Below are 23,484 nucleotides of genomic sequence, written 5' to 3' on the forward strand. Positions count from 1 at the left end.
AACTAGTACTTTTGTAAGTGCAATTTTTTTAAACATCATATTTGTATTATCTTGTACCAATTTTTAAGCATCCTATATATTAATTGTGAAAAAGAACATAATGCACTCGCTTACAATAGCAATGCTAGATGTTAGTTCTTGGAATCTTATTATACTGAATTATCTGGAATATAATATCGGCCATTCTACATATGTTGTCCATTGGAACATATCATGTAGAGGGAAAGTCAAACACCGGTTATCACTATACACCATCGGGTATTTTCTCAAATAACCAAGAGGCACATATCTACCGCCCGCCATGTCCTCTCATAGGTCAGAGTTTTGTTTTCACCGTCGGCTATTAAATTTCACCGTCGGGCATTACATGTAATCCTCGTGGGTGTGGCAGAAACCGTCGGGCATTACATGTAATCCCCGAGGGTGTACCAAAAACCGTCGGGCATTACAATTAACAGTCGGGCATTACATGTAATCCCCGTGGGTGTAGGGAAACCCGTCGGGCATTACATGTAATCCCCGTGGGTGTAGGAAAAACCGTCGGGGTTTACGATGAACCGTCGGGCATTAAGTTGGATATCCGAGGGGTGAATTTTCACCGTCGGGTATTAGTGGTAATACTCGTGAGTTGACAGTAACCGTCGGCCATTATAACTACCGTCAGCTATTACTGTAATACCCGACGGTCCGTCCGCTATTAGATTTCACCGTCGGAAATATGGGGATTTCTAGTAGTGAGCATAGGGAATGACTTTCATTTTGTCTCTATCTTCTGCAGTGGTCGAGCATTGAGTCTGACTCAACTTCACACCTTGTAATACAGGCAAAGAACCTTTTTTTTGCTTGATCCATTTTGAACTTCTTCAAAACTTTATCAAGGTATGTGCTTTGTAAAAGTCCAATTAAGCGTCTTGATCTATCTCTATAGATCTTGATGCCCAATATATAAGCAGCTTCACCGAGGTCTTTCATTGAAAAATTCTTATTCAAGTATGCTTTTATGCTATTCAGAAATCCAGTATCATTTTTGATTAACAATATGTCATAGACATATATTATCAGAAATGCTACAGAGCTCCCACTCACTTTCTTGTAAATACAGGCTTGTCCAAAAGTCTGTATAAAACCATATGCTTTGATCACATTATCAAAGCGTATATTCCAACTCCGAGATGCTTGCAACAGTCCGTAAACGGATCGCTAGAGTTTACACACTTTGTTAGCACCTTTTGGATCGACAAAACCTTCTTGTTGCATCATATACAACTCTTCTTTAAGATATCCATTAAGGAATGTAGTTTTGACATCCATTTGTCAAATTTAATAATCATAAAATGCGGTGATTGCCAAGATGATTCGGACGGACTTAAGCATCGCTACGGGTGAGAAGGTCTCATCGTAGTCAACTCCTTGAACTTGTCAAAAACCCTTTCGCAACAAGTCGAGCTTTGTAGACAGTAACATTACCATCAGCGTCAGTCTTCTTCTTGAAGATCCATTTTTTCTCTATGGCTTGCCGATCATCGGGCAAGTCAACCAAAGTCCACACTTTGTTCTCATATATGGATCCCATCTCAGATTTCATGGCCTCAAGCCATTTTGCGGAATCTACGCTCATCATCGCTTCCGCACAGTTCGTAGGTTCATCATGGTCAAGTAACATGACTTCCAGAACAGGATTACTGTACCACTCTAGTGCGGATCTTACTTTGGTTGACCTATGAGGTTCGGTAGTAACTTGATCAGAAGTTTCATGATCATCATTAGCTTCCTCATTAATTGGTGTAGAAATTACTGGAACTCATTTCTGTGATGAACTACTTTCCAATAAGGGAGCAGGTACAATTACCTCATCAAATTGTACTTTCCTCGCACTCACTTCTTTCGAGAGAAACTCCTTCTCCAGAAAGGATACATTCTTAGCAAAGAATATCTTGCCTTCGGATCGGTGATAGAAGGTGTACCCAACAGTCTCATTTGGGTATCCAATGAAGACACATTTCTCCGATTTGGGTTCGAGCTTATCAGGTTGAAGCTTTTTCACATAAGCATCGCAGCCCCAAACTTTAAGAAATGACAACTTGGGTTTCTTGCCAAACCACAGTTCATGAGGTGTCGTCTCAACGGATTTCGATGGTACCCTATTTAACGTGAATGCAGTCATCTCTAAAGCATAACCCCAAAACGATAGCGGTAAATCAGTAAGAGACATCATAGATCGCACCATATTTAATAAAGTGCGGTTACGACGTTCGGACACACCATTACGCTATGGTGTTCCAGGTGGCGTGAGTTGCGAAACTATTCCGCATTGTTTCAAATGAAGACCAAACTCGTAACTCAAATATTCTCCTCCACGATCAGTTCGTAGAAATTTTATTTTCTTGTTACGATGATTTTCCACCTCACTCTGAAATTCTTTGAACTTTTCAAATGTTTTAGACTTATGTTTCATCAAGTAGATATACCCATATCTGCTCAAATCATCTATGAAGGTCAGAAAATAACGATACCCGCCACGAGCATCAACACTCATTGGACCACATACATCAATATGTATTATTTCCAACAAGTCTGTTGCTCGTTCCATTGTTCCGAAGAACAGAGTTTTAGTCATCTTTCCCATGAGGCACGGTTCGCAAGCATCAAGTGATTCCAAAAGTCTATCAGCATGGAGTTTCTTCATGCGCTTTACACCAACATGACCCAAACGGCAGCGGCACAAATAAGTTGCATTATAGTTATTAAACTTATATCTTTTGGCCTCGATACTATGAATATGTGTATCACTACTATCAAGATTTAGTAAAAATAGACCACTCATCAAGGGTGCATGACCATAACAAATATTACTCATATAAATAGAACTACCATTATTCTCTGATTTAGATGAATAACCATCTCGCATCAAACAAGACCCAAATATAATGTTCATGCTTAACACTGGCACCAAATAACAATTATTCATGTCTAAAACTAATCCCGAAGGTAGATGTAGAGGTAGCGTGCCGATGGCGATCACATCGACTTTGGAACCATTCCCCACGCCCATCGTCACCTCGTCCTTAGCCAATCTTCGCTTAATCTGTATCCCCTGTTTCGAGTAGCAAATATTAGCAACAAAACCAGTATCAAATACCCAGGCGCTACTACGAGCATTAGTAAGGTACACATCAATAACATGCATATCAAATATACCTTTCACTTTGTCATCCTTCTTATCCGCCAAATACTTGGGGCAGTTCCGCTTCCAGTCACCAGTCCCTTTGTAGTAGAAGCACTCAGTCTCAGGCTTAGGTCCAGACTTTGGCTTCTTCACTTGAGCAGCAACTTGCTTGTTGTTCTTCTTGAAGTTCCCCTTCTTCCCTTTTCCCTTCTTCTTGAAACTTCTGGTCTTGGTGACCATCAACACTTGATGCTCCTTCTTGATTTCTACCTCCGCAGCCTTTAGCATTGCGAAGTGCTCGGGAATTGTCTTATCCATCCCTTGCATATTATAGTTCATCATGAAGCTCTGTTAGCTTGGTGGTAGTGATTGAAGAACTCTGTTAGCTCGGGAATTCTCCTCCATTTTGCAGCTGTAGAACTTATTGGAGACTTCATATCTCTCAATCCGGGCATTTGATTGAAATATTAACTTCAACTCCTAGAACATCTGATATGCTCCATGACGTTCAAAACATCGTTGAAGTCCCGGTTCTAAGACGTAAAGCATGGCACACTGAACTATCGAGTAGTCATCAACTTTGCTTTGCCAGATGTTCTTAACATCGTCAGCAGCATATGCAGCAGGCTTGTCACCAAGCGGTGCTTCCAGGACGTAATTCTTCTGTGCAGCAATGAGGATAATCCTCAAGTTACGAACCCAGTCCGCGAATTGCTACCATCATCTTTCAACTTATCTTTCTCTAGGAACGCATTAAAATTCAACGGAACAACAAAACGGGCCATTTATCTACAACAGCATAGACATGCAAAATACTATCAGGTACTAAGTTCATGATAAATTGAAGTTCAATTTAATCATATTGCTTAAGAACTCCCACTTTGAAAGACATCCCCATAATCATTTAAGTGATCACGTGATCCATATCAACTAAACCATGTCCAATCATCACGTGAGATGGAGTAGTTTTCAATGGTGAACATCACTATGTTGATCATATCTACTATATGATTCACGCTCAACCTTTCGGTCTCAGTGTTCCGAGGCCATATCTGCATATGCTAGGCTCGTCAAGTTTAACCCGAGTATTCTACTTGTGCAAAACTGGCTTGCACCCATTGTATGTGAACGTAGACCTTATCACACCCGATTATCACGTGGTGTCTCGGCACGACGAACTATAGCAACGGTGCATACTCAGGGAGAACACCTGTAACTTGAAATTTAGTGAGAGATCATCTTATAATGCTACTGTCGTACTAAGCAAAATAAGATGCATAAAGGATAAACATCACATGCAATCAAATAAGTGATATGATATGGCCATCATCATCTTGTGCCTTTTGATCTCCATCTCCAAAGCACCGTCATGATCACCATCGTCACCGGCTTGACACCTTGATCTCCATCGAAGCATCGTTGTCGTCTCGCCAACTATTGCCTCTATGACTATCGCTACCGCTTAGTGATAAAGTAAAGCAATTACATGGCGATTGCATTTCACACAATAAAGCGACAACCATATGGCTCCTGCCAGTTGTCGATAACAGTGTTACAAAACATGATCATCTCATACAAAAATTTATATAATCACATCTTGACCATATCACATCGCAACATGCCCTGCAAAAACAAGTTAGACGTCCTCTACTTTGTTGTTGCAAGTTTTACACGGCCGCTACGGGCTTAGCAAGAACCGTTCTTACCTACGCATCCAAAACCACAACACGGTATAGTGATTGCTTTTTGATCTTCAGAAAGAACCATGTTCATTGAAACCGATTCAACTAAAGTTGGAGAAACAGACACCCACTAGCCACCTGTGTGCGAAGCATGTCGGTAGAACCAATCTTGCGTAAGCGTACGCGTAATGTCGGTCTGAGCCACTTCATCCAACAATACCGCTGAATCAAGAATCAACTAGTGACGGCAAGCAATATGTATATACCCACGCCCACAACTCCTTTATGTTCTACTCGTGCATATAACATCTACACATAGACCTGGCTCGGATGCCATTGTTGGGGAACGCGGTATTTCAAAAAAAAATCCTACGATCACGCAAGATCTATCTAGGAGATGCATAGCAATGAGAGGGGAGAGTGTGTCCACGTACCCTCGTAGACCGAAAGCGGAAGCGTTAAGTAACGCGGTTGATGTAGTCGAACGTCTTCGTGATCGAACCGATCAAGTACCAAATGCATGGCACCTCCGCGATCTGCACACGTTCAGCTCGGTGACGTCCCTCGTACTCTTGATCCAGCTAAGGCCGAGGGAGAGTTTCGTCAGCACGACGGTGTGATGACAGTGATGATGAAGTTACCGACGCAGGGCTCGGCCTAAGCACTACAACGATATGACCGAGGTGAAAATCTGTGGATGGGGGCACCGCACACGGCTAAGACAATTGTCAACTTGTGTGTCTATGGGGTGCCCCCCTCTCCCGTATATAAAGGAGTGGAGGAGGGGAGGGCCGGCCCTCTCTATAGCGCGCCCCAAGGGGGATTCCTACTCCTAGTAGGAGTAGGTTTCCCCCCTTCCCTAGTTGGAGTAGGAAAAGAAGGAAGAGGGAGAAGGAGAGAAGGAAAGGGGGGCGTCCCCCTCCCCAATTCGGATTGGTCTTGGGGGGGCTCCCCCCACTTGGCCGCCTCCTTCTCTCTCCCACCATGGCCCATTAAGGCCCATTGACTCCTCAGGGGGGTTTCGGTAACCCCCCCGGTACTCCGATAATTGCCCAAACTTATCTGGAACCATTCCGGTGTCCAAACATAGCCTTCCAATATATCAATCTTTATGTCTTGACCATTTCGAGACTCCTCGTCATGTCCATAATCACATCTGCGACTTAGAACTACCTTCGGTACATCAAAATACATAAACTCATAATACCGATCATCATCGAATGTTAAGCATGCGGACCCTACGGGTTCGAGAACTATGTAGACATGACTGATACTCACTTCCGGTCAATAACCAATAGCGGAACCTGGATGCTCATATTGGTTCCTACATATTCTACGAAGATCTTTATCGGTCAAACCGCATAACAAGATACGTTGTTCCCTTTGTCATCGGTATCTTACTTGCCCGAGATTCAATTGTCGGTATCTCAATACCTAGTTCAATCTCGTTACCGGCAAGACTCTTTACTCGTTCTGTAATGCATCATCTTGTAACTAACTCATTCGTCATACTGCTTGCAAGGCTTATAGTGATGTGCATTACCGCGAGGGCCTAGAGATACCTATCCGACAATCGGAGTGACAAATCCTAATCTCGATCTATGCCAACTCAACAAACACCATCGGAGACACCTGTAGAGCATCTTTATAATCACCCAGTTATGTTGTGACGTTTGATAGCACACTAAGTGTTCCTCTGGTATTCGGGAGTTGCATAATCTCATAGGCATAGGAACATGTATAAGTTATGAAGAAAGCAATAGCAACAAACTAAACGATCATAGTGCTAAGCTAACGGATGGGTCAAGTCAATCACATCATTCTCTAATGATGTGATCCCGTTCATCAAATGACAACTCTTGTCCATGGCTAGGAAACTTAACCATCTTTGATTAACGAGCTAGTCAAGTAGAGGCATACTACTGACACTCTGTTTGTCTATGTATTCACACATGTACCGAGTTTCCGGTTAATACAATTCTACCATGAATAATAAACATTTATCATGATATAAGGAAATATAAATAACAACTTTATTATTGCCTCTAGGGCATATTTCCTTCAACCCCAACTCTGCTTCTAGTAGTGAGCAGTTCGGATAGTAAACCGCTTTCAATATCTTGCCACTCAAGGACCTCTCCTCTGTCAGCAGCCTCCATGCCTGGCGTGCAAGAAGAGCTAAGTTGAATATTTCCATATGCCGGAAGCCAAGACCTCCAAGATGTTTAGGTTGAGTCATGATATCCCAAGCTACCCAGCTCGGTTTGCTCCTTCCCTTCTTGCTAACCCACCAGAATTGCCGAATGATAGAAGTAATGCTCTCGCAGAGTCCCCTTGGCGATCTGAAACATGACAGGGAAAAGACAGGAATTTCTTGGGCGACTGATTTGATCAAAAATTCTTTACCTGCTGATGATAAGAGCTTTTCCATCCACCCTTTTATTTTCTCCCAAACATGGTCTCGCAAGTATTTGAATGTGCCATTCTTCAAGTGATCAATGCTACCTCTTGAGCACTTGCGTTGGTTTTCCCTTGAAGAGGAAAGGGTGATGCAGAAAAGTAGCGTAAGTATTTACCTCAGTTTTGAGAACCAAGGTATCAATCCAGTAGGAGGCCACGCACGAGTCCCTCGCACCTACACAAACAAATAAATCCTCGCAACCAACGCGATAAGGGGTTATCAATCCCTACACGGTCACTTACGAGAGTGAGATTTGATAGATATGATAAGATAATATTTTTGGTATTTTTATGATAAAGAGAAATAAAAGATGCAAAGTAAAAAAATGGCAAAGGAAATAACTAAATGTTGGAAGATTAATATGATGGAAGATAGACCCGGGGGCCATAGGTTTCACTAGTGGCTTCTCTCAAGAGCATAAGTATTCACGGTGGGTAAACAAATTACTGTTGAGCAATTGAGAGAATTGAGCATAGTTATGAGAATATCTAGGTATGATCATGTATATAGGCATCATGTCTGCACTACTAGGAAAAGGGCTACTAATGGCGCACCAGTTTTGCCTACTAATGGTGCATCACTGGTGCGCCATTAGTATCACGCCACTAGAATTTTTTACTAATGGCGCACCACTGGTGCGCCATTAGTATCTGGTATACTAATGGCGTACCAGGCAGTGCGCCATTAGTTTTGCCCACGGTGCGCCACTAGTGTCTGATATACTAATGGCGCACCACACGGTAATGCGCCATTAGTAACAATTTTTTTAAATTTTTTTCTTAATCTCAGGTCACTATTTCACCTATGAGATATCCAACACATATATATACAACAAGCATCCATATAACAATCATAGCCAACACACAAGTTCCATCATATATACATACGTAGCCAACACACAAGTTCCATCATATATACATACATAGCCAACACATAGTTCCATCGTTACATATTACAAAAGTTTCACATTGTTCATCAAACACCGTTATCCATTAATTCACAAAAGTTTCACAAAAGTTCAGTTCTCATGCATTGTTCTTCTCCTTCTCCTTCCTCAGCCTGATGCGCCAAGAGCGGCGAGGCGGTGGAGGTGGAAGAGACCAATTAGTATCCTTACAACCGAACAAGGCAAGGCAAGGTATTAAGACAGATGTGAATGTGGTATGATAAGATAGCAGAGAGATACATTCCAAACTGTGAATGTGGTATGGCAATGGACTTGTAATCATATCGTTGTTCATAGCTAAAATAACACCTTGTATATAATAAGAAATCATGATCTGGCAGACATATAGATTTACCAGCAAACTTGTGTGCCTAACTATCTATATCTAGGAAATCAAAGTTATTTCAACTTTGATGTTTGGAATATACCTAGAGAAACATGATTTATTTATTTTACTTCACACTCACAACTAAACAGCACTGAGGCACAGCTTATTGATGATCACTTTAATTTTATGAAGCGAATTTACTCACTAGTAAAAGATGTAATACAACTGTATTGCAGAAAGAACTAAAAGCTTGAGCAAAAAGGACTCGATAAAAGGTATCACTATGCATAATTATTTGTAGCTACAAACAATACATGTAATGAGCTAGAAAAGCCACCTTACCATCATTAACAGTACTCATAAGTCATAACCCACTTTCCAAATTTAATTGGGAACCCTTTCATAACCATCACCTTTTCTAAAAATCCTAGTTAATTTTGTCCTTTCTTAAAATCAAGCTTGAAATTAACAGCACTTCTTTTCTTAACTCTAATCTCATGAATTATCTCATGCAACAATAGCACACCATCTAAAATAAACATATTTCTCACAAAAGCCATCTGCACAGGGGATATAATCTTATCAGCTACAACAATGGCTCTGCTTTGACCACAGTAGAAGTCATAAAAGGAACATTTAGCAAACATATAGGCCTATATCTTTGGATCATCATTCCCTTTAGGCAACAAAGTAATAATGCCATAGTTAAGCCTTCCTACATCCAACTTTCCATTAAAACAATCATGAAACTGAGGCATCAAATCATCACAACTCAAGTCCCAGAAATGCTGGAAAAACTCTGGGAAACCCATCAGGACCTGGGGATTTATTATGTTTCATCTGGAAAACATCATGTTTTACTTCCTCAACTGTAAAAGGTTTGATCAGCAACTGCTTATCTGTATCATCAAGCACACATTGTGAAGGAACATCTAAAGAGACATTAATAACACTAGCCTCTGGACCAAAGAGCTCCTCCTTTCTAATATGTTGTTACTGCACATCTAGAACTTTTCTAGTGTTATACTTGTCTACAGATAAAGCATAATTTCACTCTCTTTGTCTATATCATCGATAGCAGTTTCCAAAATTTTCTTCTGTTTTCTATAAAAACTTTCATAGTAAATGTTCCAGCCTTTCAACTTTTTTCTCACTACTCTAACTCTATTTTGCCACTTATCTAACTTAGTTGTATCAAAATGAAATGCATTCCAAACTTTGCTGGCCACCTCACTTAGATGCTCTCTAAGAAACCAGAAATGGAACTGTACCTGGGGCGGCCTAGTAGCGGACGTCGGGGTGGGGGGCAGGGGGGTGGACGGGGTCCTGGCCCCGCACGTGCGGCGGCTCCGACGGCGGGAGCGGGCCGGAGGAGGAGGAGTGGGCCATCTTCTTCTCGCCGCCGTCGCCGGCGCCGGCCTCCAGGTCCTGGCCGGCTCCCATGGTCGACGGACGGAGATCGGTGGGGACGGGGCAGCGGCGGCAGGGGACGGCAGGGGACGGAGTGGACGAAGGGGGCGTGGGGGCGCGGGGGTCGGGGGTCGGGGCGGCGGCGGCAGGGGACGGAGGGGGCGTGGGGGCGCGGGGGCGGGGGTCGGGGCGGTGGCGCCAGGGGACGGAGGGGACGGAGGGGGCGCGGGGGCGGGGGTCGGGGCGGCGGCGGTAGGGGACGGAGGGGACGGAGGGGGCGTGCAGGCGCGGCGGCGGCGTACGGTTGGGGCGGAGGGGGCGTACTGAGTGGGGAGGAAGGGAGGGAGGGGAATAGGTTGAGTGGGGGGAAGCGTACTAATGGCGCACCGAGCGGCGGTGCGCCATTAGAAAGTTTTTTTGCCAAAAAGTAAAAAAAAAATTACTGGCGCACTCTGTCGCCAGTGCGCCATTAGTATTTCTAACTACTAATGGCGCACTTTGCCCAGATGCTCCATTAGAATGTTTGAAAAAATGAAAAAAAAAATTGTTTTACTAGTGGCGCACCTTCTGCCTGGTGCGCCATTAGTGTATTCCACACTAATGGCCTATCTCCACCAGGTGCGCCATTAGTATATAGTAGTGGCGCACCACTTCTCTGGTGCGCCATTAGTGTCAATCCTATCTTTAGCCCTTTTCCTAGTAGTGCTGAGACAAGTAGACCGACTCCTTCCTGCATCTACTACATTACTCCACACATCGACCGCTATCCAGCATGCATCTAGAGTATTAAGTTCATAAGAACAGAGTAACGCTTTAAGCAAGATGACATGATGTAGAGGGATAAACTCATGCAATATGATATAAACCCCATCTTGTTATCCTCAATGGCAATAATACAATACGTGCCTTGCTGCCCCTACTGTCACTGGGAAAGGACACTGCAAGATTGAACCCAAAGCTAAGCACTTCTCCCATTGCAAGAAAGATCAATCTAGTAGGCCAAACCAAACTGATAATTCGAAGAGACTTGCAAAGATAATCAATCATACATATAAGAATTCAAAGAAGATTCAAATATTGTTCATAGATAAACTTGATCATAAACCCACAATTCATCGGTCTCAACAAACACACCGCAAAAGAAGATTACATTGAATAGATCTCCAGAAGAGAGGGAGAGAACTTTGTATTGAGATCCAAAAAGAGAGAAGAAGACATCTAGCTAATAACTATGGACCCGTAGGTCTGAGGTAAACTACTCACACTTCATCGGAGGGGCTATGGTGTTGATGTAGAAGCCCTCCGTGATCGATGCCCCCTCCGGCAGAGCTCCGGAATAGGCCCCAAGATGGGATCTCGTGGATACAGAAAGTTACGGCAGTGGAATTAGGGTTTTGGCTCCGCATCTGGTAGTTCGGGGGTACGTAGGTATATATAGGAGGAAGGAGTACGTCAGTGGAGCAACAGGGGGCCCACGAGGGTGGAGGGCGCGCCCAGGGGGGTAGGCGCGCCCCCATACCTCGTGGCCTCCTGGTTGATGTCTTGACATAGGGTCCAAGTCCTCTGGATCATGTTCGTTCCGAAAATCACGTTCCCGAAGGTTTCATTCCGTTTGGACTCAGTTTGATACTCTTTTTCTGCGAAACCCTAAAATAGGCAAAAAATAGCAATTCTGGGCTGGGCCTCCGGTTAATAGGTTAGTCCCAAAAATAATATAAAAGTGTATAATAAAGCCCAATAATGTCCAAAACAGAATATAATATAGCATGGAACAATCAAAAATTATAAATACGTTGGAGACGTATCAACCAACATCTATAGGCATGCCTAAATACCGTTCACTCAATGATTCACTGTGGACCTGCAAGGTATTCTTGACCGCCTCTCTCAGAGTTTCGGGACACCCCTTGCTAAAGAATATCGAGGACTTTTCATGATTTATCTTTTTCCCGGATGCACCACAGTAAGTATCAAGTAGGTTTGACACCACTTCAGACCCCTCTACACTCGCCTTGAAAAGCAACAGGTTGTCATCTGCAAACAGAAGGTGGTTAACAGCGGGCGCCGTCAGGGCCACCTTGATGCCTACAAACGATGACTGAGAACTAGATTTGAGGAGGTACGAAAGGCCCTCTGCCGCAATCAAGAATAAGTAGGGGGATTGGGTCTCCCTGTAGAATACCTCTCGTTGGTCTGAAAGATTCAAGTTTCTCACCATTGAAAAGCACCGAGAAAGTTACCGATGAAACTATGCCCGTCACAGTATTTATCCATTGACCTACAAAACAAAGCTTTGCCGTGATAGCTCTCAAATATGACCACTCCAACCTATCATAAGCCTTCATCATGTCGAGCTTCAATGCGCAAAATGAGTTAGCTTTTGACCTGGACCTCTTCGTGAAATGTAGACATTCATAGGCGCATATGATGTTGTCAGTTATCAACCTTCCTGGAACAAAAGTTGACTGCTCCTCCAAAATTATATGTCAGGTAAAATAAGTTTCAATCTGTTTGCTATCACCTTTGAGGCTATCTTGTATAAAAAATTGCATAGACTTATTGGTCGAAACTGGGATAATACTATTGGGTTTGTGACCTTGGGGATCAGTACCAAAACTGTGTCATTGACGCACTACGAGCTTTCTTCCCCTCGTACTATCCTCAGAACAATACTTGTGACTTCATCTCCACAAATGTCCCAATGGCGCTGATAAAAATGAGCCGGAAAACCGTCAGGGTCCGGCGCTTTTGTTAGGAACATCTGGAACAATGCATTTTTCACTTCATCCTTATTGTATGGCGCACACAGAGCTGTGTTCATTTCATCAGTTACCTTCCGGGGTACATGCTGTAAACCAGCCCCCATATCCTATATGCCCTTTGATATGTGTTTGATAAAAATCATTGGCCATAGCCATCAACTCTGCAGGGTCTGCTATAACCGCACCAAGGGAGTTCTGTAGAGCCTTTATCATGTTTTTCTTCCTTCATAAACTAGCCCGAAGATGAAAGAATTTGGTGTTCTTGTCACCCACCGACATCCATTCAATTCTAGCCCTTTGATGCCACATGATTCCCTCTTGGTGGTACATCTCAATTAAAAGTTCATTTACCTTTAATTCCACATGAGTCGGCGCTGTCCTCGCCGGGTCACTCCTGAGCTCTTCTAAAACACTCTTCAGGTGCTTTATTTCTTTTCGAACACTGCCAAAGGTATCCCTACTCCATCTGTTCAGCCCCTTTGATAAGCTGTTTCATTTTTGTCGCATCTCTTCTACTGATAGACACGGTGGTCCAGCTCCCCAACTAGTAGTGAGTTGGTCCCGAAAACCTTCATGCGATTCCCACATTAGTTCGTATTTGAAAGGTCATTGTGCGTGCACCCCTCTGAACATGCAAAGTCAAATTAACAAAGGCGAGTGGTCCGAGGTAGAACCCGAGAGATTTGAAATAGATGCCGCTGGAAACTTGGCCATCCATTCACCATTAACCAATGATCTATCTAGTCTGCATCTCCATCCAGCATTAACCAATGCTCTATCTAGTCTGCATCTTGTATAACTGCCACCTGAAACCTTCTTCTCAAAAGTCCAAAAATTGCCCCTGAACCCCGAGTCTAGCAACATGCAGAGGTATGTGGTGTCTCGAAAGGCCTGAATTTGAGCGTTGCTGCGCTGTCCCACCCCCTCATGCTCTTCCGGGCGTAGCACTTCGTTGAAATCACCCATGCACAACCATGGGAGCGAGCTCAAGGTGGTAATGTTCTTCAAAACTGTCCATGTTTGATGCCTCAAGTGTGTTTGTGACTCACCATATACACATGTCAGCCTCCATTTTTCATTGTTATTTTCCTCAACTGATACATCAAGATGATAAACAGAGTAACCGAGAATCTCCACTTTTATTGAATTATTCCAAAAAAGACCAACACCACCACTCCGACCTTGACTACTAACAACATAAGAATTATCAAAACCCAAAGTACCAACTAAAGCTTCTACCCTATCCCCATCTATCTGTGTTTCAACTATGCATAGTAGGGTAGGGAAAATTTTCTTCGCAAAATCGTGAAGCCCTCGAACTGCTGCGGCTTTGCTCACACCACGACAATTCCAACAAAAGGCACTCATTTGGCTCGGCGGCGCCCGTCATTCGGGCCTGCCAACTTTAGATCTCCTCTTGCTTGCATGCTGTTTTTTGCCGGGTGTTCTTCTCTGCTTCTAGTATCACCTTCGCCCTCTTTGGGTCCTGTTTACCACTCAGGCTAGGAGGAACCTCAGGAGGAGGTAGAGCCAATGGGTTGACCCGCTATGAACTAACTGATTCTTTTGCTGGTAGCACAGACCTTGCAGCCAGTTCCGAAGCTCTCTTCCTATTATTCTCAGCATCTTGCATATGAGAGTCAAAATATTCTCCATGCTCCGTATCATCTCCATAGCCTTCATAATGCGAGCTTTCTTGCACTTCCCTTACGCGACCCCCACCGCGTCCTCCTCTGCGTCCGCCTCTTCGGCCACGCCCGTTGCCAGGTCCTTGCCCGGTCCTCATCGTCCAAGATGCTCACAGGTCCTTGAAGATCAGTGCTGACGGTGGACGAATTCCATTCCCGTGTTCCTTGAAAAGATGACCCAGCATACCACAAACTGCACACCAATCGGGCAACTTCTCGTACTTGACCCGGTAGATCTGGCGCTTCCCAACGCGTATCATTGATAGTGCATTCTTTAAGGGCTCCATAACATTGATTCTTATCCAGACACGATAAAAATTTCCTGCAAAATCCTACGATGGTGGTTCAGCAAAGAGAACCTCTCCAACCTTTGCCGCAAGGGCCGGCACTAGATGTGCAAACAGATCTGGAACATCATGGATCTGAGCCCATATTTCTATAGTGTCAAGCTAAACTGTTGAGGGTTTTACAAGTCCATCATATGGCTTGACGATCACCGCATCCCCTCTGAAGTGCCAACGGCCATCCTAGGTGACTCTTTCCCAATCTCCTAAGGAAGAGAATTGGGCGGTGTATAGGTTGTCCTCCAATGGCTTGAATTTCACTTCCTGCGCGAGATCCCATGTCGCCCGCATGTTCTTAAAGAACCAAAATTGGCTATAGGTTTTGCTTGAGTGAACTCTAAGAAGGGCAACCCATCTAGCGGCCTCCGGTGGAACCTCCTTCTCGCCAAAAACCACATCATCCAGATCTTCCTCTGTCAATCCCAGCTCCTTCATCATCTTTTCCACGTCCTCGGTCTCCGCTTGACCCGCCGTCGCAGATCCCGAAGCCTCGTTCGATGACATCCTGATCCCTAGCCCGATAAAAATGATCGGACCTTCTTGGTGAAACCCTAACCCTCCACCGTCCCAGTATCTCTGGTACGAGAGCACGGATCAGGGTAGGCATTGCGAAGGTAGGGGAAGACTGTCTCGAAGGCGGCGAAACGAGTCGCCCCGGGAGAAGCAAAACCCTAACGAGAGGGAAAAAGTCTGGCACATGTAGCCAAGCACTCGGCGTGGAAAGTTTCGCTTCAACCTAGATGTAGCCGAGCCTTGACAAGGTCTAGGGCTAACGACATTATCACATACCGTAGGTACATTGCCTAAAGGCAAGTTGGGCCACTAGGCCGACCTCAGGGCCCAGAAGGCCACGACCTTGGACCCTTAACTTGCCAGTGGGCCTCTCTAGAAGGTCTGCATCAACATGCTGGACAAGACAACCATAAGGGAGGCGGCGGACTCTCAGATCATCTGTATATTTCTATTCCTGGTGGCGAGAACTTTTAAAACAAGACCACCCTTAAATATATTTCAACAAGTTTCAAAATGTGAATTTTGAAACACGGTGAAACACTATGGAACTATACGAAACCATGATATTTTCTTGAACTAGTTTTACGCCCCGAGCACAATGTTACACTCTAGAACACAACGACCCCAAATGAAACAGGGTATAATCTGTTGTTATCTACGTACTTTTCGTACTTGCATGAAATCGCTCAAAGCACACTGACACATGCTGACACAATAAATTTACTCTGGACCATAATAGACTACAGTGAAATTTAAACTTTTGTTACAATAAAACCTATTGTCATTTACAAACTCTGAGATTCCTCAGAATCAATTTGATGCACGCTGAAACATAATGTAACATTATGATACACTATCGAACAAGGCGAACCCTAGTGAAATGATATGATTGTTTTTTAAGCTCAGTGAAACAATATTGATTCTGCTTTTCATATGAAATTGTTGAATTTAGATGAAACAAGTTTTTAGAGTAGTGTAACACAATGGTGAATCATGTGTATAGTTTCATAAAGTTTCTATAGTATCATAAAGTTTTACCGTATTTTAAAATCCTAATTTTAAATCTTGTCAAAATATATTCATGATTGGTCTTGTTTAAAAGGACTTGTTTCATGAATGCAGAATAGTTTGAAGCACACAAAAACACTACCATGTTCTAGTGCACATCGAAAAAAAAGGAAAAAACAAGGTAGCACGATGACACAATGAAACATTAACATGCACGCTAAACAAAATATAGAACATCACGATACACTACGAAACATGATATCCAACTAGCTTGACGTGAAGCAAGTCTAAGAATCAGAGTTTTATAGTTTTATCATGCTTCAAATTCACTGAAATATAGTTGCGGCTGGTCTTGTTTGAAAGATCTCGTCCCACAAGGAACTCAAATATACCAACGCTCCATGAATCAAAATTTTGGTTCATGATCTCTGTGGGTTTCAAATATCATAGTCGACTTAAAATAGAGCATATAGGACACAGGTGACCTAGGTCAATACTGATCCGTACGCGCGCGCGTGCAGGGGGGGGGGGGGGGGGGGGGGGGGGATGTAGGCCTCGCTCCACTCGCTGGTCAGAAGTTAGCCTCTCTTTATATATACTTGAGATCAGAGGGTATTGGCTACCTACTGCACCACTGTACGTTTGGGCGTGACTTGCCCAAATGGATGCGATCGATTTCACAGCAACCATGGTCACCTCAAATCTCAACCCCACTCGACGAAGGGAAATGGATTAGCCATATTCAGTAAACAAATCTTTCCCGAGAACATCACAGAAATTCATTAAGCAAAATAATAGTGAAAATCATCAAAGGAGCACTTGTCTAGCATTTGTGTTGCGTACACAAAACTAGCGCTTGCCCATGCAGTAGGACACAAGGACATGTGCGAGGCTCTTGGGGCGCGATGCTCTTGGGTCGATAGGTTTCCACATGTCTCCCGTGTGCGGGATAATCCTCTCATCTTCCCATCTCTCAATAAAACTTCGGTCGTCCCCGAGGCGATGCGCGCAAACCCCCGCTTCACACATCAGACCCTCGCCGTAGTAGATGAAATTGGCGTCGACGGCAGGGAGGCAGTCGGCGTCAACAGAGAGGGAGCACCGGAGGCCGAGGAAGAGGGCACGGTTTCCGATGCTGTTGACGGGCACCAGCGTTTTCCTCACGAGGTCCACCCTGAAGACCTCCATGCGGGAGTAAACCGGAATGCGCAGCAGCAGCAGCTCGCCGGCGTTGTCCACGAGTAAAGTGGGCGTGGCTTGCCAGTTACTGCTGGGGACGATGACGGTGATCTGAGGCTTGTTGTGCCGCCGGGAGAGCTCGACTAGCGCAACCGAGCCGCTGGAGTGGGCAGCGTATACGCGGCTCTCGAAGGCCACCACGGCAGTGAACCCGCGAAGTGCCGGCGTGGGCTTGACCAGCGGCGGAAAGAAAACACAGTTCTGGTCGGCCCATGCTAGGTGATGGAAGTTGTAGAAGCTGAAGAGCACCATGGGCGACGAGCCGGCGACGACCACGCTTCTGTCGAAGGGATGCACCGGTGGCACTCGGAAACGGAAGAGGGTGCCCGTGAAGGGGTTGAGGACGCAGAGCCTGCACATATCAGGTTCCTCCAGGACGAGCAGGCCACTGGCCGTGGCGAGGTATGTGTAGCTGCGTAGCACGGAGAGGCGTTTCCGCAGGAAACGCCCGGTGTCGAGGTTGAGGAAGAGGCGGGAGTCTTGGTCGACGTTTGGCCGGGTCTCCTCGAGCATGATCCACCGGCGGGGGTGAAAGCGGGGGTCGGTGCCGTGCGGGTCGGCGGTTGCGGCTCGCCAGCCGTGGCACACGCTCCGGAGTGCCATGTAGTAGTCGAGGTCGGTGGTGGCGAGGAAGACGTCGGCGACGGCGCGGACGAAGTTGGATGGGAGGGATGACCAGTCCGCCGCCATGGCCATGGTCGCCGGTGATACGAGTTTGTGGGTTATGACGTCTGCTCTCGTGGTGTGGAGGAGCAGAATATAAATGGATGCGGGGACACGATGGGGCGCGCTCGGGGAGCCAGCAGTTACTGCGATGTGACGCTGTGTCTTCTGCGCCGCTTTGGAGAGTGAAGCACTTAATTAACGCGTCCCATTAATCAACCACTTCTGCATCATTTGGCCAGGCACGACAGCACTAGCAGTGTCTCGTGCAATTCCTTTCTTTTTGGACGTCGATATGTGCCGAACGTTCGGTGTTGGGATGTCCCAGCCCGAACGAATCGTTCGGCAGGAAGTGGGGGATCGATCGAACGATTTTGTTCGATCTGAAAATGTCCCAGCCCGAACCGATCGAGTATTGTCGCGAGTGAAAACCTTGTTGCTAATGCAAAGCCCACGAAGCCTAGAAAAAGGAATATGAATTGGCCCCAAAAAATATAAAACAAGATGCACGGGGCAGCAAAAAATGGGCCTGTTACGGCAAAAGCTCACAAAAATACCCTTAATTGTTAAAAAAGACAGAACTCCAGAATCTGTAACACACAAACAAAAGGTAGTCTGCTACATTTCTATGTTCAAGATGTAAAAATCATCAATGTTGCAACATAGCAAAATCTGTATAGTGTCAGAATTTGCCATGAAAAAAACATCATGCCAAAAACATTGTTTTTAAGTACTAAAAAATCAAAAATTGCCATGAATGTATTCATATATTAAATAAAAATGCCATGACTCATAAACTAGAGTGCTATACATAATTAATTTGACATGAATATATTCATACATGGATGTGTACTCCATGCAATTAAGTTGGCATGCTCTATGCAAGACTTGGCATGGAAAATTAGCCATGGAAAGAAAAAGTAAAATTTGCCATGTGAAAAAAGCAATTTTACCATGGAGCAATAGTCCAAATTTTGCCATGGCAAAAATAGAGTAAAATTTGCCATGGCTATAGAAGTAAAATATACCATATTGCATAGCAAAATTTGCATTGATCTAAAAATGTAAAATTTGCCGTCATACATAAATTAAAATTGCCATGTTTTTTATGATAAATTTGCCATCTATGTAAAAAATCACAAATTATGAAAACAAAATGCCATGGCATATGAATATTCAAAATTGCCATGGCGTTTTAGTCATAATTGGCATGCTTTGTATAAGAAAATTTGCCATGGTATTTTTTAAATTGTCGTGTATGTGAAAAACACAAACAAATGATCAAAAATTGCCATGGCAAACTGCATTCAAATTTGTCATGGTATGTTTACCAAAGTTGCCACCTTTTGCGTAATAAACTTATTGTGTATGTGAAAAACACAAACAAATGATCAAAATTGACATGGCAAAATGCATTCGAATTTAACATGGTATATTTACCAAAGCTGCCATCTTTTGCACCCGTCAAAAAAAGTTACCATCTTTTTTCATAATAAAATTGTTGTGTATGTTAAAAACACAAACAAATGATCAAAATTGCCATGGCAAAATGCATTCAAATTTGCCATGGTATATTTACCAACGTTGCCATCTTTTGCGTAATAAAATTGCCGTGTATGAGAAAAACACAAACAAATGATCAAAATTGCCCTGGCAAATTGTATTCAAATTTGCCATCATAGATTTACCAAAGTTGCCATCTTTTCCACCCATCAAAAATAAAGTTTCCATCATTTCCTAATAAATTGTCGTGTATGTGAAAAACACAAACAAATGATCAAAATTGCCATGGCAAAATGCATTCAAATTTGCCATGGTATATTTACCAACGTTGCCATCTTTTGCGTAATAAAATTGCCGTGTATGAGAAAAACACAAACAAATGATCAAAATTGCCCTGGCAAATTGTATTCAAATTTGCCATCGTAGATTTTACCAAAGTTGCCATCTTTTCCACCCATCAAAAATAAAGTTTCCATCATTTCCTAATAAATTGTCGTGTATGTGAAAAACACAAACAAATGATCAAAACTGCCATGGCAAAATGCATTCAAATTTGCCATGGTATATTTACCAAAGTTTCCATCTTTTGCGTAATAAAAATTGCCGTGTATGTGAAAAACACAAACAAATGATCAAAACTGCCATGGCAAAATGCATTCAAATTTGCCATGGTATATTTACCAAAGTTGCCGCCTTTTACGCAATAAAAATTGCCGTGTAAGTGAAAAACACAAACAAAAGATCAAAATTGCCATGGCAAAATGCATATTCAAATTTCCCATGGAATTTTTATCAAAAATTCCATGCATTATAAAAGGATTTTGCCATGAATGTGAAATAATACAAAAAAATGATTAAAAAAATTGCCATGGCAAATGCATGTTCAATTTGCCATGATTTATAAACTATACATATCATGGTTGCAAGACAAAAAAATCTGCCGTGGGGCTGTAGAGTTAATTTAGCATGGAGTACAAACTAAATTTTTCCATGGGCTATGAAGTTTTACTATAAACAGAACACACTGGACTAGTTCTGAACTAGTTTGCCATGAACTATGTGCACAAATGCATCAAATTTGGGTCAACTTAGCATCACATTGCATTATTTGAAAGTGGAAAAAAATGAAATTCACATATAAGTTTGGTCCCATTGAGCGCCACAGTGAATTTGACCCAATTACTGTGGGTCGACGTCATGGCACATACAAATTATGACTAAATTTGGGTCAAGTTAGCATCACATGCCTTGACTAGAATTATAGTGAATTTGGCACATACATGAGCATCACCTCATTGATGAAATGAGGACACATAGTTCCTCAAATGGAAAATTGTCATCTCCAAGTTGATACAAAAACTAACTACACAAATATGTGAAGTTCCCATCGGTGGAAAACACACAAAAAAAGTTGACCTCTAAACTAGTTACCATGGCAACAATTCATGACAAACATATGTGAAGTTTTCAGGAGCAAAAAACACAGTAAAAGAGTGACATCTAAACTAGTTGCCATTGCAACACTTCATGGAGAACATTTGCTTTAAGTTGTCATGTATTTACTGACACAATTAAGTAGAATTATAGTAAGACGTAATCACAAAATTCCATTGGGCCTCTAATCCATCATAGCATGGCAATTTGCAAAATAAAATGAACTGGAAAAACTGAAACGAATGAGTTGATTACGATGTTACTGCAGGGAAGTGATCCAACGCTGGGGCCTTGTGCACTGTATCGATGTAGCTGCGCCTGCGCGTTGCCACAGTGAGATTCGGCATGGCGCGGACCACGCGTGAGAGGTGGTGAGGCCACCGCACCCGCTTGCGTCGGACCGCGCGTGAGAGGTGGTGAGGCCACACCGCGCCCGCTTGAGAGGTGGTGAGGCCCCTGTGGCTCCATGCTCGCGTCGCTGTCCGGCGCGGCGGAGGCGAGGCAGGACGCGATGGCGGAGTGGTATGGCATCGTGGAAGCTCTCTGTCTCCATCATCCGCATCTGCAGCTCAGCACCCTGAACTCCCTCGTCCCCGCACCACCTGCAGGACGTTCCTCCTCCGGCTGCTGCTGCGGCACCGGCTAGCCGTCGCTGTAGTCGGGCTGGCCCGACCACCCCATCAACGGCGCCCACCACTTCGAGCCCCCGCTCCTGTCGGCGCCGCCGAACCTCGCCCCGTCGGTGGCAGCGACTTCGCACGAGCAGAGTCGGCCGGCACACACCCCTCGTCGGCGATTATGGTCGGACGGAATCAAATGCGGTGGTTGTTGTGAGTGGGGAAAGTGAAGGAGTGGGGACGGTGAGGGATGAGAATGAATGGATAAGACTGGGTCGTGTATACCTGGCCAAACGGGCTGGCACGGCCCGGCCCGCGGCAATCGTGCCTAGCACGGCACGGCCCGCCACGGCACGATTATTAGCCGGGCTGTGCCGTGCCGGCCCACGGGCGGGAGCTCGCAGCCCAGGCACGGCACGCAGCCTATCTGGGCCGGCACGCCGGCCCGTTATCGCACGCTGGGCCGCCTGGCGCATATTTACCTCGGCTGGCACGTTTTTCCCTTCTGTACAGCAAAAAAAATTACAAAAAATTTAGAAAAATGCACAAAAAATGTAGAGTATTATCTGGAATAAATCTAGAGTTTTATTAGCGCTTGCCTCATTAAAACCTTTCATCCCAAAGAAGTAAAAGAGTACAAGCTATGCTCTAAAAATACTAAAAAATTAAAAGAAATAGAAAGAAATATATTAGAGCACTACAAATGTACGCATGCACTACAAAATTATTGAACATATTAGAGTACTAGCTATTTATATAGAACATATTTATTTATATATTTCAAAAAAAAGTTAAACGGGCCGTGCCGTGCCGGCCCGCGTGCCCAGCCTCCAGGCCCAGGCATGGCCCATGGCGTGCCGCGTGCCGTGCCTGGCCCGTTTAGCTCGGGCCGTGCCGTGCCTGGGCTGTGCCGTTCCTGCATGCTACCGGGCCGGCCCAGTTAGCACGGCCCGTTTGGCCAGCTATAGTCGAGTGCGAGAGAAAAACAGTTCGCGTCCACCGCCCGCTCCCCCGAACGACTCACACAGGTGACGTGGCGACTATACTGCATCAAAATTAGTGCGTGAAAATCAGACGGTGGATGACGCGTTCGGGGCGAGATGCAAAAACATAGCACGTTCGGGACTTATAGATCCCGTTCTTTTTTTCTTTTATACTCCCTCCTTTCCAGTTTATAGGGCTTAATTCAAAAATCTCACCAACAAAGATAGATGGTGAGTGGTGGAATAATTTTTATAGTTTGCAAAAGCACCTAATTAATGCTCTTGTTTTCCTCAAAAAATTATGTTTATCAATGCATTAATTGCAATGCATGCATGCATAAAATACATGCATTGGTCAATTTTCTTTTAATACTTACATGCAATGATTTAATGCACCTTAGAATCTGAACATGTGATGGGAAACAATCAAATTGAGCCTTATAAAATGAAAAAACTAAAATTTTGAGATAAGCCCTATAAACCGGAAAGGAGGGAGTAAGAATCTATCTCCACTAGTGGAATATCACTCTAGACCAAGTGCCATGAACATTCAGTGAAGGCAAAAAAAACTTGACAAAGCCTTTGCCAATAATTGTTCTCGGCAGGACACTTCCTTTTAAAGAACTTGATTGAAGCAAAGATACAAATAGGACACTGATAACTGCCACATGTGTGGCACAAAGTAATTTCATCCTGACATTTTTTGATTATAAGTTTAGTTACAAGACGATGACAAC

At 44.0% G+C, this 23,484-nt stretch overlaps 1 long non-coding RNA gene across 1 annotated transcript; it reads right to left on the minus strand.

Moving 5' to 3' along the window:
• Positions 1 to 8,193: 8,193 nt before the first annotated feature.
• On the minus strand, positions 8,194 to 22,009 carry LOC147972594 (uncharacterized). Its single transcript, XR_015602607.1, has 2 exons — positions 21,403 to 22,009; positions 8,194 to 8,368 (listed from the first exon to the last, which is right to left on the minus strand). It is a non-coding gene; the product is annotated as an uncharacterized LOC147972594 (long non-coding RNA).
• Positions 22,010 to 23,484: the final 1,475 nt, after the last annotated feature.

Source organism: Triticum urartu, chromosome 5A (assembly GCF_056163025.1).
Source record: "Triticum urartu cultivar PI428250 chromosome 5A, HENAU_Tu73, whole genome shotgun sequence".
Taxonomy (NCBI): domain Eukaryota; kingdom Viridiplantae; phylum Streptophyta; class Magnoliopsida; order Poales; family Poaceae; genus Triticum; species Triticum urartu.